The sequence below is a fragment of the Chiloscyllium punctatum genome, chromosome 15 (genome assembly GCF_047496795.1).
Source record: "Chiloscyllium punctatum isolate Juve2018m chromosome 15, sChiPun1.3, whole genome shotgun sequence".
NCBI lineage: Eukaryota > Metazoa > Chordata > Chondrichthyes > Orectolobiformes > Hemiscylliidae > Chiloscyllium > Chiloscyllium punctatum.
This window is the reverse complement of record NC_092753.1, coordinates 79,678,870-79,697,311: the sequence shown is the minus strand read 5'-3', so window position 1 is coordinate 79,697,311 and position 18,442 is coordinate 79,678,870. Positions and strand designations below refer to the sequence as shown.

General features: G+C 41.3%; 1 protein-coding gene across 29 annotated transcripts in view; it reads right to left on the bottom strand.

Moving 5' to 3' along the window:
* LOC140486438 (sodium/myo-inositol cotransporter-like) overlaps positions 1–3,504 on the bottom strand; it is a 30,854-nt gene extending 27,350 nt beyond the window's left edge. For 27 of the 29 annotated variants that reach the window (XR_011962566.1, XR_011962565.1, XR_011962570.1 and 24 more), the window contains exon 1: positions 3,388–3,504. The gene's annotated coding sequence lies outside the window, so the exon portion shown is untranslated. The other 2 variants (XM_072585575.1, XM_072585576.1) reach the window with 2 other exon arrangements.
* Between the last annotated feature and the right edge of the window lie 14,938 nt (positions 3,505–18,442).

Below are 18,442 nucleotides of genomic sequence, written 5' to 3'. Positions count from 1 at the left end.
TTAAATTTATGTATTGGAAAAAATGATTTGCTGGTCTATCTGGTCAAACCAAAGCAAAAGTGAAGCAAAGCTACTTTACATTACATCTTTCACCATTTCAGAATGTCCCCAAAGCACTTTGAATCAATGATTGTTTTCAAATGTTTGTGTAATATAGAAAGCATGACAGTCAATTTACAAAGCACAAACATTAAAATATTAAGATGTTATCTATTTTTACTAAGTTATTTGACGGAAGAATATTGGTTAGGAGATCATCTGCTTCTAGTAAACACAAACAGTTAAAGATTGGTGTTTTGCCTGCTACATTGAGAGGTTCTAGTTGATATCAGTGTTTCAGAAATAGGACAGGCCATAATTTTTGATTTGGACTTTGTCCCAATAATTTTTAATCATGCTCAAAACAAAACTTTTCACTGTATATTTCAAAACTTGAATCTTAGGAACAAAATATACAAGATCACCTGCTGGCATACGAAGAACCCTTTAACAGTTCACTTATGCACTGGAGTGATACATGACCTCATCTTTAACTGACCTGCAGAAGCTCTCACACAGACTGTTGAAACTAGAGCTATAAATTTTCATTTAAGATCAAACACAAAAGTCAAGTCAATTACCGTGCTTCAATTAGCATTCCGCCACGCTTAAATTAAAAGCTCCAAAATCTTAAGTCATCTGTCACTGCTTGGACCACACATCCAAAATGAGAAATGTGAAAAATTAATCCCACAGGGTCCTTTCTTCATACCGTGACTTGGACCTGCCGTCTCCCATGTGAAATGAAGCATTCGTCACACTTATTCCAAGTTCGAACTGCTCCTGGCAACAGAAATCCGGAAGATACAACAGGAGGATACAGCTCACATACCATCTTAATTGGCTGGAGCACCCAATATTTGCTTTAACCATGAGATTATATGTAAAGAAAACTGCAATTGGCTGGTTTTTTGAATACACATTGTTTATTTTTCTAGTCTGTTTTTCATCAGAAATAAAGTAATGTTTTATCTTGCAATAGAAAATAGCACAAGTCCAAGGTGGCTAACCACAATCCAGACCTTGAGGGGAAACTGGGCACACAGCAACATTTGACAGGGAGAAGGTTTTCTGGAGCAGGCATTCCAGAAGGTTGTCACCTCACAGGTTGCTAGTAGTAAAATATTCACAGGAGACTGGGTGACCATCAGCAGTTAGGGTAGGAAACCACAGGTGAGGGCAGAAAGGGGACCATCTGTTGAGCTGAAATTGAGGCAATTGGTGTTTAGATACCAGCAATGTGGATATAGAGGTTACAAAATTAATTTATCCTTTGAATTATGCAACTGCTAGGATTTCTTAGGATGTATTAGATGCGCCATGCTCTTTCATTTAACATTTCCTATGTTTCTAAAGAGGTGGCTAACCACTGAACAGTTTCACCACAGCGAGCAACAAGCGGTTACCCATGGGAGAAAACAGTGCAGACAAAGAACAAGCAAGCAGTGGTCTGAGTGTTGCAAGGGGGTTGAAGATTGGAATGTACAGTCAGAGGTTTAAGATAAAATCGTTTTGTGATCATGATCTAGAGCTGTATGTTACTCCTCAGACAAGCTTATGGAGAGGGATCAAATAATTCTAGAATAGCAGTGTGAGCAGCCAGCATCCTGTTTCACACAAGGATCAACAAGATAGATAACAGTAGGTCTAAAATTCCTTGGTAGAATCTCAAAAAGTTAAATTCCAAATTAAGAAACAGAACCAAGGGTAATAATCTACAATTCAACAGACTGGACCTGGCAAGAATGCATAGGATTTGTTGATACTCTGTTGAAAGAATCGTACAGAATGGACAGTTTTGATTCCCAGTAGAATAGATACTGGGATGCAGAATGGCCTGTACCTTAAACTAGAGAGCAACCTACATCCTTCCAGAAAGGAGGAGTGCAGGAAGACAAACTTTTGGGGCTGGGAATGGAAATCCACACAATTAATGAGTCAAAAGACAATTGGGGTTGCTGTTAATTGAAATGTCCAAGAGTTGGTTGATGGACAATTAAAATAGGGGTAATGCATATGAAAAAAAATGTGGGTTAAATGAAATCGAAGGACATATCTGCCACTATTTGCTTTAACAGCAGAGGGGCTCAAAAGCTTTTTATATTCCTTCACAAGTTTAAAAATAAAATGTAAAAGATGTATTAGATTTCTTACAGAATTATGCCATTACTAAATGATTCTTGCAATGTGGAGCAATGACACAATGACTTTGTGTCTGCTGCAGATGTAAAAGAAAATATTGGAAAACAATTCCACAAATGGAAATACAATTTTCCAGCCAATAAATGCGTATTTCTTTCGAGCAGTTTTTGAAAAGCTGAGACACCCCCAAATTCCTCCCCAGAAACATCACCACAATTTTATGGGGAGGTGGTAAGTCAAAGAAATAACACAACCTCAAAACTCAAGTAAGCCAGCCCTAAATTTCAGGCTGCTAATTTCTATAAAATGGAGGTCGGACAAACCTCGGTTTTACAGCAAGGTGAACCAGACATCTGGAGCCTCCAAGGTCTACTTTCTTTAATAGCTTTCAGAGAATGAGCAGATAGAAGGGACAGTGGTGTCGTTGCGTGTTATGTTTACCATCGAGTATTAATCAAATTAAAACGTGATCCTTGTGAGCAGCTGTGACTCCCGAGATGGAGTTCACGAAGAACCCGGTTGGGAAGGGGGGTTTCGCCGCGCACTTTAAAATTTACCTCTTTACCGATTTCTCTCCCCCAGCCTCCCGGTATTTGCTTTCTTACCGCCCATCCCCTGGTTGCCGAGCGCCGCTCCGCCCTTCCTCATCAAAGCCCACTCCGCCTTACCTCAGCCGTTTCTCGAAGCTTCTTCCCCTCCAGCCCAGTACCTCCATCCCGCCAGGCGGAACATTTCTCGTCGAATTTCCTCTCCCTCCCTGTTGATCCCTTTTAAAAAATTCCACCCCCCGCATCCTTGTCGATTGCTCCACTGTCCTTCTCGATTCTTCCTCCCAGTTCCCACCCCATCCTTCTCGGCTGTTCCTCCGCCCTTCTCGATGTTTCCTCCGTTGTTCTCGATTCTTCTTCGTAACCTTCCCCTCCGCCTTCTTGATTCTTCCTTGATTTCTCGCGCAAGCTTTCCATCCAACCTTCTCGAACTTCCCTCCCCAGCATCCTCCGAAAAATTCCCTCCCCTCCAACTTTCTCCAGCAAAAACATCTCTCCATCTGCCTTTCCCCCTCGGTCCAGACTGGTGCTAGACGCTCTACGCTCTGGGTTTCTCGCCCATGGTAATTTTTTTTTGTGTTAAAAATTCGCTTCTTTTGCGTTTCTTTTGAAATAAAGAGTGCAGCACTAAAACCCCAGCTCGAGTTGGGTTACTCACCCGGTGAATACAGAAACCTGTCGCACTCCGCTACCGCACGTGCAGCTCCAACCGTTAGATTTAAATAAACAAACTGAACGAGCAGCCCGACAGACGAAAGAGGTAAAAACAAACGGTGTTCGGCCACACGCCAATCAGCGGATACGGTGGGCGGGTTCCCCCCACATCCATTGGTCAGTCGCCCAGCCAATATCTCGCCACTCAGCGAGTTCTATTTACTATTCGTCAAATAGCTGTCAATCACCACCTCCTCCGGTATCTGGACCAAACTTGGTAGGTTCCTGCTGACAGTATTTTCTTGTTCGCGAAGGGCTGTTCATCTCATCATTTGGCGCATTTCGTACACGAGGCTTTGATGGTGAGCAGAGGGAAATGGAGACGGCCTTCAATGGCTAGGTTTCAAATAGGGGCCATTTACGACAAAGAAGGTTCATTCTGCCCTTTGAGTCTGTACCAGCTCCGAGAATGTTGGAATAGGAGTAGGCCATTCGGCCCACCGAATTTGCGCCACTGTTCAATACAGCCATAGCTCACGGAACACTTCGGTTCCTTCCATTCATTCAAGCCCCACAAACCTGTTCACCAGTGATGATCAGAAATCTATCAACCTCTAGACTAATCAAAGTATGACCCATTTATTCCTATTTTCTGTAGCCCTTAGAATTCTGAAGGTTCACAACCCATCTGAATAAAATAATTTCTCTTCATTTCAGACCGAAGGGGCACACTAATTTTTAAAACACCCTCAAGCATTAGACTCTCCAAAATGGAGGAAACATCTTACTTCATCTACCATGCCTATCCCTTTAAGTATTTTGTAGATTTGAATGAGATCACCTCTACTTTAAAACTCTAATGAATATAGGCTGACTTTGCCCATTCTGTCTTCATAGAATAGTTCGTGCTTATCAAGAACAAATCTGGCAAACTCTTGTTGCATGAGACCAAAATTACACACATAACTCTAGTGTGATCTAACCAACCTTATACAAAATTGAAGCTACTGTACTTGAATACACCTGCAATAAAGGCTACATTCCATTAGCCTTTCTAATGGTTTTCTGCATCTACATATTAGCCTTCAGTGATTTATCAACAAGGACACCTCAGTCCCTTTCTACATCCATACTTTCCAACCTCTTACCATTTAACAAATACTCTGTACATCTGTTTCTCCTACCTCACATTTTTGACATATATTGCATCTGCCTATTGTTACCCATTCAGTAAACCTCTCCTGAAGCTGCTTTATGTCTTCCTTACAACACACATTCCCACTCAGTTTCACATCATCCATGTATTTGGAAATATTGCATTTGGTCCCCATTTCCAAATTATTGACATATATTGTGAACAGCTGGGGCCAAATCCTAATCTTTGTGTACCCTATGAAACACAGATTGCCAACGTGAGAATGACCCATTTATTCTTACTATTTGTGTTTTTTGTCTGTTAACCAAACAAGAATCCATGCAGTACATCCAATCCTGTATGTTTTAATCTTTCTAACTAGCCTTCTGTGCAGAACTTTATCAAAACACTTGAAAATCTACATCTATCAGTTTTGCTTCATCAACTGCATTAGTAAAATTTTCAAAAAGACTCCCAACAAAATCATCAAACATCATTTCCCATTTCCAAATCTACACTACCACCAATCAAATCATTACTAGCCAGGGTATCTATTTATTCCAATCTTCTCATTTGTGGGAGATGGTGGTGCCAACAAGGTGACATCTTGGAGGAACATGGCCGGAGTGGGACTCTTGGCGAGGAAGTGGCAGTGGGCCTGGCAGCCAAGCCAGGGACTCTTGGTTGCAGTAGTCCTACAGCGGGGACATCTGTGTTGGCAAGACAGTGTTGGCAGCATGGTATGCCCATAGTAGGGAATCCTGGCATCATCAACAAAGATACCTGGTTATTCATGAGGCAGCAGCAGTAGTAGAGCTGGGGACTCCTGGTTGTGGGGCGAATGTGGGTTCAGCACAGAACCTGGCATTGGCAGTGGTGTTAGTGAGGTGGGCCCACCGGTGAAGAGATGGCATCTGAAGAGTGGAGACTCCTACAATGACAGGTCTGGCACAGTTGCTGGCAAGGCAGTAGAGGTGGAGTAGTGGCGCAGGTGTCATTGATGAGTTGGCTCAGGACTCATGGCAGAACAAAGATAGATCTCTTTCAGTTTTTTGTATTATTCTTAAATTATTCAAAATGGCACCAGATTATGGCAACAGTTGAAGCTTTTCACTATTTTCCTGTATTATTCACTAAAATTCAAGTGACAATGAATCATTTGATTCAATATGAGGTCCCACATTTAAAATAAAGACAAAGAGGAATTTCTTCTCTTAGATCAGAATGAATCTGGGGAATTCTTCACTGCAGAGGGGTGTCAAGGCTGAGACAGATAGATTTTTAAACAATAAGGGAATCAAGGATTGTAGGAAAAAGGCAGGAAAGTGGAGGTGAGGATTATCAGATCAGGCATGATTTCAGTGAATGGCAGAGCAGATTTGTTGGGCTGAATAGCGTACTTCTATGCCTGCATCTTACAGTCTTTATATTAAATGCCAAGATTTTGATGTCAGGCTGACAGGTCTCCCTCACTTCTTTCTTAAATAGTGGGATGGCATTTGCCACTTTCCATAGGAACCATTCCAGAATCAATAGAATTTTAGAAAATAATCACAATGCATCAAATACCAAGATATCCATTCATTCAGACTCTGGAGTGAAGACCACCAGGACTTGAGGATCCAGCTTTCAGCTCATTAATTTCTCTCGTACAATCTTCTTACTAATACTAATTTTCTTCAAATCTTCATTCTCCCTAGCCACTTGGATCTTCCTCAGTGAAAACAGATTAAAAAATTATCATTTCGCTTCTCTTTATTTCTCTATTTCCCATTCTGAATTCTTTTGACTGTGCCTTCAATAGTCCCACATTTGCTTTAGCCCAACATTTCCTAATTATGCACTTATAGAAGATTTTACAGGCCTCTTTATCATATTGGCTAGATTACATTCATACACTAATTTCCCTTTCCTTACCAGTTTCTTGGTCCGCTTTGTTGCTTCTATAAACGTCCAAATCCTCAGAATTACTTCAATTTCTGGCAATATTATAGTCCTTTTCTTATTATGTTATGCAATCATGAATTTCCTTGGTTAGCCACAGTTGACTGACCTTTTTTTGAGTTTTTGCATTTTGAAGGAAATTTTAGTTATGGTTGGTCATTTAGTAGTCGTTTAAAGAATATCCATTGTCTATATACAATTACGTCTTTTAATGTATTTTGCCAATCCACAGGTCAGCCAATTTGTGACTTGCACCTTCATAATTTTCTTTATACAAATTTAACATCCTTGCTTCAGAATGAGCTACCTCACATTAAAACATAATGTGAAATTCAATCAGATTGTGGTCACTCATCACTAAAGATTATTTTAAAAGTTTGTTAATTAGTCCCTTATCAGTAAATAATACCACATCTAAAATAGAAGCTCCTCAACATACGCCTCTAGACAACCATTCTGAACACACGCAGAAACTTGTCCTCTACAGCTTTAGTGCTCAACTGGTGTACTCAATCTGCATGCAGGTTGAAATTACCCATGATAGCAGTGTTTTCATGCTACATGTGTATTTCATGTTCCAAAATATTTCCAATCAATAACTGCTGCCACTTGCTGTTTCTCATTTCTACCCAATCAAATTCCTCCCTTTCCAATGATCATCCCTTTTAATCACTAGAACTCCTCTTCCCTTTCCTTCTTGTCTATCTTTCCTAAACAGTTGTTTATCCTTGAATATTCAGTTTCCAGATCTGGTCTCCATGCAACCAAATTCTGTAATGGCAGTCAGACCATTCCCATGTATCTGCATTTGTGCCTTTTGATTGCCTGTCTCTCGATGGAACAATCCAATCTCTCCCATTCCCCTAATCTATCCCTGTACATCTTGAAATTTTGTTTCTTTAAGTGCCAGTCATGTTCCTTTTTGGAATTGGTGATGGTCTGTGCTTCCAATTGCTGCTACAGAGAGCCTAAGTCTGCATTTTTTGTTTCAAAGTATGTAATAAAGGAGTAAAATTGTACATGACCTTAATTAGGCTGCAATTATAATCTGAGCATATCCTATCATAGGGGAAATTCTAGAAGTAATGAGAAACGTGCAGTACGCGTTTGTCATGATGTTTGTGCACTCATCCATGCTGGAGTATTCCATCACATTCCTAACTTGTAGATGGTGGACAGGCTTTGGAGAGTCAGAAGATGACTTACTTGCTGGAGGATTCCAAGCCTCTGACCTTGCTGTGGTTCTGGAATGCACTGTCTTGGAGGGTAATTGTAGTGGGAAACTTCAGAACCTTTAAAAAACACTTGAATATGTACTTGAATTGTCATAACATTCAAGTCTATGGACCTAGTGCAAGAAAATGGGACTAGTGTAGGCAGTAGTATATTTGGGCAGTACAGACTTAATGGGCCAAAGAGTCTCTTCTATACTGTATGATTCAATGATTCTAAATACATCATAATTTCATGAACCATTTTGAACAATGTTACATTTGTTTACTTTTATACTTGGAAACTTTGACCACACCAACCTTGTGGTCTCAGGTCTACTGTAGGGCACTAAATTCTTAAGTTTCTCATCATAACTGTAATCTCTCAACCTCAGCCCACTTGTTTGGCACCACATTCATAAACACACATTCCTGCCACCACTGATGCCCAGTAGTTGTGGTGCATATCATCTAAGGAAGCACTGCAGAAATTCACCAAGGATCCTTAGACAGCACCTTCCAAACCAAAATCACTTTCACCTAGATGGACAAGGGCAGCAATTACATGGAAATACCACCACACGCAAGTTACCCTCCAAGCCACTCACTAGCCTGTCTCAGAAATGTTTCACCACTCCTTCACGAGGGATGATTGTCACAACACATACATAAACATACAAAAAAGAACAAAGAGAAAAGAAGGAACGAAACATGTTACGATTGGGAATAATTTAAAATTAAGTTATGAATATTAATTCATTTGATTTATGTCAAGTCCAGAATGTTTGTAATCAGTAAATGGTCTGTTCCTTAGGTCTGCCTTGAGAATCCTGTTTCATATGGCTGGAGGCATGGAAGTGTGATTGGTCCACATTTCAGGTGAAGGTACGATTTCTTATAGAAATCAGGTTTTGGAGATATTGAGACTAAAGGCAGGTTTTGTTGAACCTAGAGTGTGGTCTTCTGTGAGAGATTCTTGCAAGCAGCGATGATAAGAGCAGACTAACTCTCTCCAGACTGAAGTAAGTCAAATCAGAACGTACAATTAAACTTTTTTAAAAGACCAGGAGTTTTTGTCATGTGACAGGGTACCTGAATTTAGAAGTAACTAATAATGGCTTAGACAGCCCCTTTTTAGGGCAGTATAAAATAAATAGATAAAAATGTTAACAGAAACTTCATAATAGGCAAAATGTAATTTTCACAGGTGATTATGTACCCCAAGGAGGAGAAAGTGAGGACTACACATGCTGGAAATCAGAGTCAAGAGTGTGGTGCTGGTAAAGCACAACAGGACAGGCAGCATCCGAGGAGCAGGAGAATCAACATTTTGGATGTAAGCTTATCCAGTTGAGGGGCTTATGTCCAAAACATCAATTCTCCTGCTCCTTGGATGCTGCCTGACGTGCTGTGCTTTTCCAGCACCACACCCTCAATTATGTACCCAACCTGTGCAAAGATATGAAAGGCCTGTACGATGCCACTTGACTCCGCATTGTTCCCTCCATGGATACCCAGAAATATCATAACCATAAGGAGGGGCAAACAGTTTGACATAATGACCTTCTCCATATTCCACTATCTGGACCTATTAATGGCTATTCTAGCCAGACGTGGACCTAGTGAAGGTCTTGCAGCCTGCTTGCCCTGTCCAAACAGTGCAAGTATAAATCAGGAGCATGAGGCTGAAATGCAACTAAAGGTTTAAAAGCAGCAGGGTAGTTTCTGTACTTCCGGCCTGCTTATTCTTCATTGGTATGAGGTAAATGGTGCTGTTAGTGCCAGTTGAGGCATGATGAGCTTCAATAACCTTCCACCTTTGTCCAGAACTTGATCTGGAGACACAAGAGCCACTGTTCCTTTGTGTGCCTTTTGACTGCAATGGACACACAATGGGAGATGTGAGATTCCAGAAGTATTGTGTGAGCTAATCTGGCACTGCTGATTGGACCTTTCCAGAAATTGTGGTCATCTGTTATCATGTGACTGGCTGTGGCTGCAACAAAGTTCAGTTTAAAATTTAAAGAAATAAACAAGATCCAAACTGGTTAATGAAACTATTATAAAAGCAAAAATAAAACCGTGGTTACTTTCCTTCAAAAGGCAGAGAGGTTTGCGTAGAGCCTTTATTAGCCCATATTGGATTAACTTTGACAAATATAATCTCAATATTGTGAAGTGGATAAAGTGCAAATTAAATTAACTAGGATTAAACCAGAAGCGAGAGATTATACCTTTTAGAAAAACTGAAAAAGCTGGCACACTTCTATCTAGAAAGGAATACAGAGAAAGTGATGTCTAAGATTGTTAAAGACTTTGATAGGCTAGACTTAGAAAGGATACATCCACCTTTTTGTCTTGAAGATCAGAACTAGATTCATAGATAAATGATAGAAAGTAATCATTTGAAGAAAGCAATTCATATTCAAGTGTATTTAAATTATATGCCTCATGCTGGACTCTCACACAAATTTGATGGGTGACATAGATTTGATGAGTTTGATAGCTTGTTTCGATATTGCAAAAACATTTGATTCTATGAGATGAATCAGGAACATAACTACCAATGATTCGAAGATGCCGGTGTTGACTGGGGTGTACAAAGTTAAAAATCACACAACACCAGGTTATAGTCCAACAGGTTTAATTGGAAGCATACTAGCTTTCGGAGTGTCGCTCCTTCATCAGGTGATTGTGGAGGGCTCGATCGTAACACAGAATTTATAGCAAACATTTGCAGTGTGATGTAACTGAAATTATACATTGAAGAATTGATTGTCTGTTAAGCCTTTCATCTGTTAGAATACAGTGATAGTTTCACTTCTTTCATGTGTAAATCACAAAACCCTTTTTTTAAAGTTGCATTCTCGGGTTAGCTGTTAACAATGGTGATAGCTAGACAATATGTTGAAGGTGTTAGCCCCCTATGTTCTCTGTCTATGACCTGATGTTTAGATTGATTCTAATCTAACAAGTGAGATAACAGAGTTTTACATAAATTCATGCAGTTTTTGAGCTCAGAGTTCTACATGAATGTATGCAGTTTTTGAGCAAAGTGCAATATAACTCTGCAAGTACAAAAAAATTCACCACACAAAATATATGTGTGCATGTGCGTCTTTGTCTGTGTGTGTGTCTGTCTGGGGTGGGGGTTGTGAGTGTGAGAAAGTGTGTGTGTGTGTGTATATAGTGAGTGCAGAGTGTCTTAAGTCTGTGAGGGGGTGCATGTGTGGGAGTGTGTGCGTCTATAAGGGTGTGTGTGGGTGTCTGTGTGTACCTGTGTCCGTGTGTATGTGAGAGTGTGAGTGTGTGTGTGTGTGTGTGTAGGAATATCTGTGTGTGTGTGTGTGTGTAGTGTAATGGTGATCACCTGTAATGTGACATGAACCCAAGGTCCCGGTTGAGCCTCTCCCTATGGGTACCGAACTTAGCTATCAGCCTCTGCTCGGCCAATTTCCTCTGCTGCCTGTCCCGAAGTTCACCTTGGAGGATAGTCACCCGAAGGTCCGAGGCTGAATGTCTTGGACCACTGAAGTGTTCCCCAACTGGGGGGGAACCCTCCTGTCTGTTGATTGTTGTGCGGTGCCCATTCATCCGTTGTTGTAGCCTTTGCTCAGTTTCCCCAATGTACCATGCCTCCGGGCATCCTTGCCTGCAACGTATAAGATAGACAACGTTGGCTGAGTCACATGAGTACCTGCCATGTACAAGGTGGGAGGTGTTCCCACGCATAATAATGGTATCTATGTCCACAATCTGACACGTCTTACAGTGTCCACCAATAGTAGCTACCAATAACTACCAATAGTAGCTCTGGAATTGCTGATATGTTTGTAGAAATAGCATCTTGGTGTAAGGACAATAATGAAAGGGAAATATAACAATTGGATAGTGGTAGATGTCTATATTTTATGTATAATAAGTTCTGATCATCAATTATTTAAATGTATATACCATTCATAAAATGACTGCAAAACACTTAAAGGCAGTATAGTAGTCCAGATACTAAACAAGACAAAGGAGGATGAAGTTGTTGTAATCAGAAGGGAGGGCTCACTGGTGAGACAACAGAAATTGTGAATACGTTAGAGTGCACAGAGGGAATAGGTTCAGGAACAAGCATTTAGTGATCAGAGCTGAAGTTGAGGAGGCACCAGCAGCCACCCAAAAGGTCTGATTCTAAAAAGACAAGTGTTTAGTATCAGTCATTTAAAATGATGCAGTGAAGGATATTCTCTCTGAAAAGCCTTAATTGCGTGGATTGAGGCAGAAGAACTGTTCAACTTAGTCTTGTTTATAGGAGGAGTGTTGCCATGACTGTTTGGATTTAGGAACCATCTAAGAGCAAGATTTACAAAAGAAAAATTATACTGCACTCCTACAGACTCACCAACTGCATATAATGTGGCCATAATTGTACACTGTTAATTCTTGTAGGCATTTAACAAATATAATTCACCCTATTTTTTCTAAATGCCTAATTAAACTGATTAAAATAATGAATGTGTAGTGTTTTAGATTAGATTCCCTACAGCATGGAAACAGGCTCTTTGGCCCAACAAATCTACACCAACCCTCCAAAGAATAACCCATCCAGACCCATTCCCCTCGCCTATATTTATCCCTGACTAATGCACCTAACACTATGGGCAATTTAGCATGGCCAGTTCACCTGACCTGCACATTTTTGGATTGTGGGATGAAACTGGAGCACCCGGAGGAAACGCACACAGACACGGGGAGAATGTGTAAACTCCACACAGACAGTTACCCGAGGCAGGAATCGAACCTGGGTGCCTGATGCTGTGAGGCAGCAGTGCTAACCACTGAGCCACCGTGCTGCTCCGTGTTAATTATAATCTGTAGCATTCTGTATCATATTGTGCTACATGCTCTTTTTGTTTTAATGCTGAAACTTTTCAGGAGATGAATAATTTGAATCAATCAACACTAATAACACACCTAAGTGGGAACTTATTGTTTAAAACAAATGATGAGATCTTTTAAATTAAGCAACTTTGATTAAGAAGAGTAGACTGTGCAGTAGAATGGTCTTTTCTGGCTCTTCAATAGTTCATGGATTGCACATATGTTTAAAATCCAGTCATCTTTATTTCTCAATATGATCACTTACTTTCTTCCACAAGCTATTTCATTTAAAAACTCAGATTTAGAGTACAAATTACTTTGGGATTATACAGCCTAATAAAGTGCTGTTCCAAAAAGATTCAGTACAAATTTCTATTAGATTTTTAATCTGATGAGTGTTTCCTAGCTCAGCATCAACTTAAAGTCATGGTTGGAGGTCAGTCATCTCAACTCCAGGGGACCTCTGCAAGAGTTACTGAGGGTAGTGTCCTCAGACCTGAAAATGTGTTGCTGGAAAAGCGCAGCAGGTCAGGCAGCATCCAAGGAGCAGGAGAATCGATGTTTCGGGCATGAGCCCTTCTTCAGGAATCAGGCCAACCATCTTCAGCTGCTTATTAATAACCTTCTCTCCAACATAAAGTCAGAGACATATAGTCAGTCATGCAGATTGGAAACAGGCCCTTTGGCACAATTTGTCCATGCCAACCAGGTTTCCTAGACTGAATTAGTCCCATTTGCCTGTATTTAGCCCATATCCTTCTGAACCTTTCTTATCCATGTACCTTTTGAATGTTGTAATTGTGTTTGCTTCTACCACTTCCTCTGGTAGCTCATTCCAGATATGCACTATCCTCTGTGTGAAAATGTTGCCACTCAGGTCCCTTTTAAATCTTTCTCTTCTCATCAAAGCTCTCAGGTTTTGGACTCCCCTACCTTACTGGGAAAAAGACCTTGGCAATTTGTCTTATCTAGTAAGCTTGTTTACTGACGATTGCACAATGTTCAGCACCTCGTATAGTGAAAAAGTCCATTTTCAAATGCAGCAAGATCTGAATAGAATCCAGGCTTCTATAAGTGGCAAACAACATTTGTGCCACACAAATGCAAGTCTATGTCCATTAACAATAAGAAACAATTTAACCAACGCCCTTCATACTCAATGGTGTTACCATCACTGAATCCCCCACTATCAACATTCTTGGGGTTATCTTTGACCCAAAACTCAACTGGACCTGCCACATAAGTACAGTGACTATAAAACCAGGTCAGAGACAAGGTACACTGTGGCGAGTAACTCACCTCCTGACTCCTCAAAGTCATCATCTACAAGGCACAAGTCAGGAGTGTGATGGAATACTCCCTACTTGTCTGGATGGGTGCAGTTCCAACAACACTCAAGAAGCTTGACACCATCCAGACAAAGCAGCTGCTTGATTGGCACCACATCCACAAATATCCACTCCCTCCACCACTAATGCACAGTAGCAGCAGTGTGTACATTCTGTGAAATGCACTGCAGAAATTCACTAAATATGCTCACACAGCACCTTCCAAATTCACAACTACTTCCATCTAGAAAGATAAAGGCAGCTGATACATGGGATCACCATTCCTTCACTGTTGCTAGGTCAAAGTCCTGGATGTTGGCCAGCTAACGATTCTCACATCCCACAAATGAATAAAAAGAAATTGCATGGGAAAATACTGAGTATAGACTCATGTGGTCCCATGTTAGAGGGGATGGTAGTGGTATACATCTGAGTATGCCTAGATTTGGCTTTGGCTCAGCTATTGTACAGAATTTGTTGCAGATTCCTGATGAAGGGCTTATTCGCGAAAGGTCGATTCTCCTGCTCCTCAGATGCTGCCTGACCTGCTGTGCTTTTCCAGCACTACACTCTTGACTCTGAGCTCCAGCATCTGCAATCCTCACTTTCTTCTGGAATTTGTTACAGTCATACTTGCAGAATTCTCAAAGTGGAACTTGAAAGCACACCCCGGCTAGCAAACATGCCAGATGAGAAAATAAACCAAAATATGTATTTTTGATGGCTTTTTAAAAATGGCAATAATATGTCCTTTCTGTATCCAAATCATGTGCTTTATGTTTTTCATCAATGTGGACATTCTTGAATACCCCAAACTAACTTAGTTTTGTCTTGTATTTGAATTCTGTTGTTCAGAAAAAAATATTTAAATGTTCATTGAAATACATTTACAGATTCATGCTGACCTGTTAGAAATAGACTCTACATAGATAACAAAGTAACCTTGAACATAGCTCTCCCTTACAAAGAACAGTAAGTACTCTTCTCCAAGTTTATTTCTATCTTTTTGGCTGCCTTTATATTGATCTTTGGTTGGCAATTGCTATAGTGTATGCTTTGGAACCAGTGGCCAGATGAACATTATTGGCCAGATTCGACACAGAATTACATAGGATTTTTAAAAAGCAACAGTTTAATTGGACTAAGTGGCCCCTGCTGAAGTTTATGCTGCAGACAAGCTTCCTCTCTCCCACTGTACTTCATCTCACCTCAACAGTGTATCCTTTTGTTCCTTTCACTGGTGTCCCATTAATGCATTGATGCAATTTGCCTCAATAACTCCTTGTGGTGACTGTTCTATAATACAGCTACTTGATTTGAATTGAATTGAATTTATTGTCACGGGTACGGAGGCACAGTGAAAAGCTTTGTCTTGCGAGCAATACAGACAGATCACAGAATTAAGTAGCATAGATAGTAAATAATAGGTAAACAAAAATAAAAACACAGGTACAGGCGAATGTTAAGAGTTTGTGAGTCCATTCAGTATTCTGACAACAGTAGAGTAGAAACTGTTTCAAAACCAGCTGGTGCGCGTGTTCAGGATTCTGTACCTTCTCCCCGAATGGCAGAGGTTGTAGAAAAGCATTGCCAGGGTGGGATGGATCTTTGAGAATGCTGTCGGCCTTTCCTTGACAGTGTCCTGATAGGTGGATTCTATAGATAGGAGTTGGCCTTTGTGATTGTCTGGGCCGAGTTCACCACTCTCTGTAACCGTCACCGATCTTGAATGGTACAGTTGCCATACCAGGTAGTGATATATCCAGACAGAATGCTCTCCATGGTACACCTATAGAAGTTGGCAAGGGTATTCACCATCATGCCAAATTTCCTCAGCTGCCTGAGCAAGAGGAGACGTTGGGCCTTTGTAACCAGTGCGTCCACATGAAGAGTCCAAGAAAGATTGTTGTGGATGACCACTCCCAGGAGATTGACACTCTCCACTTGTTCCATCTCTGTGCTGTTAATGTGTAGGGGGGCATGACTAACATCCCGCCGAAAGTCAGTAATGAGTCCTTGGTTTTGCTGCCATTGAGAGCTAGGTTGTTCTCAGTGCATTATTTTTCCAGGTCTTCCGCCTCCCATCTGTAGTCTGTTTCATCGCCGTCTAAGGTTTGACCAACTATGGTGGTGTCATCAGCAAACTTGAAAATGGCATTAGTCTGGTATTTGGCGATGCAGTCATGGGTATACAGTTGGGGGCTGAGTACGCACCTCTGGGGGCTTCAGTGTTGAGTGTTAGTGATGGTGACATATTGTCCCCAATCTTCACTGATTGTGGCCTGTGGGTCAGGAAACTGAGGATCCAGTTGCAGAGAGTGGGGCTAAGTCCAAGATCACTAAGTTTAGTAATCAGTCTTGAGGGGATAATAGTGTTGAAGGCTGAACTGTAGTCAATGAGTATGATTCTTATGTAGCTGCTCTTGGTGACAAGATGTTCTTGGGAGGAGTGAAGAGCAAGTGATATGGCAGCTGACATGGACCTGTTGGCCTAATAGGCAAATTGGAGTGGGTCAGGAGTTGTGGGGAGGCTGGAGTTGATTAATGCCATGACCAGCCTTTCAAAGCACTTCATGACCACCGAAGTTAGGGCCACTGGGCGGTAGTCATTGAGACATGCTGCATGAGCCTTCTTAGGCACAGGGATGATGCTGGCCCTCTTGAAACAGGCGGGGACAGTGGCCTGCTACAGGGAGAGGTTGAAGATGTCCAAGAAGACCTCTGCCAGTTGATCTGCGCATGCTCTGAGTGCATAGCCTGGTATTCCATCTGGTCTCATCATTTTCCTTGGATTCACATGAAGGAAAACTGATCTGGCCTCTGATGCAGTGACTGTTGGGATAGGTTCGTCAGGACTTGTCAGAATAGGTGTTACCTCTCCGCTGAAATTCTGCTTAAAGCGAGCACAGAAGGCGTTGAGACGATCTGGGAAGGATATGTCATCGTCTGCTATCATACACTGTCTCTTTTTAGAACCTGTGATGTCATTCAGTCCTTGCCATAGTCACCGGGTGCCTGTCTGGGTCTCGAGTTTGGATCGGTATTTGTCCTTGGCTGTCTTATTGGCTCTGCAAAGGTCAAGCTTGGAGTCCATGTATTTGAGTAGGTCTCCTGATCTGAAGGCCTCACATCTGGTTTTTAGCAGATTCTATATGTCCTGATTCATCCAGGGTTTCCTGTTGGGGAACACCTGGATTGACTTCCTTGGTATGCAGTCCTCCACACACTTGCTGATAAAGTCTGTGACAGTGGTGGCGTACTCGTCCAAGGTCCCTGTGGACTATTTGAATATGGCCCAATCAGCTGATTCCAGGCTACACCGGAGTTGATCCTCTGCTTCCTCCAACCAGCACTCTACCTGTATCTTCAAGGAGTTCTCCTGCTTGAGCTTTTGCTTGTAAGCAGGGAAAAGGAACATGGCATTGTGGTTGGAGTTCCCGAAATTACATCAGGTGATGGAGCGGTAGGCATCCTTCACAGTGGTGTAGCAGTGGTCTAAAATGTTTGGGCCCCTGGAGGGGCAAGTAATGTTCTGGTGGTACTTGGGCAACACCTTCCTTAGATTGGCTTGAGTGAAGTCGCCAGTCATAATAAACAGGGCCTCTGGTGTTCCATCTCCAGGGTGTGAGTGGTAGAGTACAGCACATCCAGAGCTTCCTCAACCTTTGCTTATGGTGATGTGTACTTAAAAATGATGAAAGTGGCTATTTGTTGTCATCTGTGTCTATTAGTCATCTCTTCGGGGTGTGTGTTATGATTTTAAAATAATGTTTAAAGATTCTCAGAAACTATAATGCTCCTACTGTTGTGATTATTCTGCTTCAGTGTGTTTGTTCTGCAGCCAGGAAGCCACGTTTTTTCTCTTGTTCTTAGCACCAGACAGCAAGTTAAACAAACACATAGATCTAGATACCATCTATCAACCCCTCAGAAAATGAATAGGAAATGACATCACCACAAACCCCAGGAACCCCATCCAAGACAAACATATAAATAGAAAGCAGGAGACAACAGCTTTGCTTCACTTGGAGGTCGCCACTGATGACGTTACCTCGCCAGGTAATGAAACATCTGGATATCAAACCTACAGCTCAGCGAGCAAACCTACACCCTAAACCTCAACCTGAGCTACAAACATTGCAAAAACAGCAAGTTAACCATGGTGATTAAAAACATTGCATTAACAATTGACAAATTGCAATTCCAGAATACTCCAGATGAGATCAGGACCCAGTAACTTTCTGAATATGCAACACTTTGTCCGAGGACAGCAGGTCATGCAAATGATGTTGATTCTTGAGAGTGTCATGCAGACAAAAGGGTCTGTTGTACCCTGACTAGCTAAAATTACAATGATCTACCTGATTGTCTATTAAATGGAAAGGACTTACATTTATCTATTGTGCCAATTAAGTAAATTTAAAGCAGCCAATTTAACCTAGCAAGATCTCATACAGAAAGGTGATAATGACCAGGAAATCTGTTATAGTGATATTGGTTGGGGGATAGATACTGACCAGGGCACTGGGAGAAAATGCTAATGTTGAAAATGCTGTGTCAATTGAGTATATA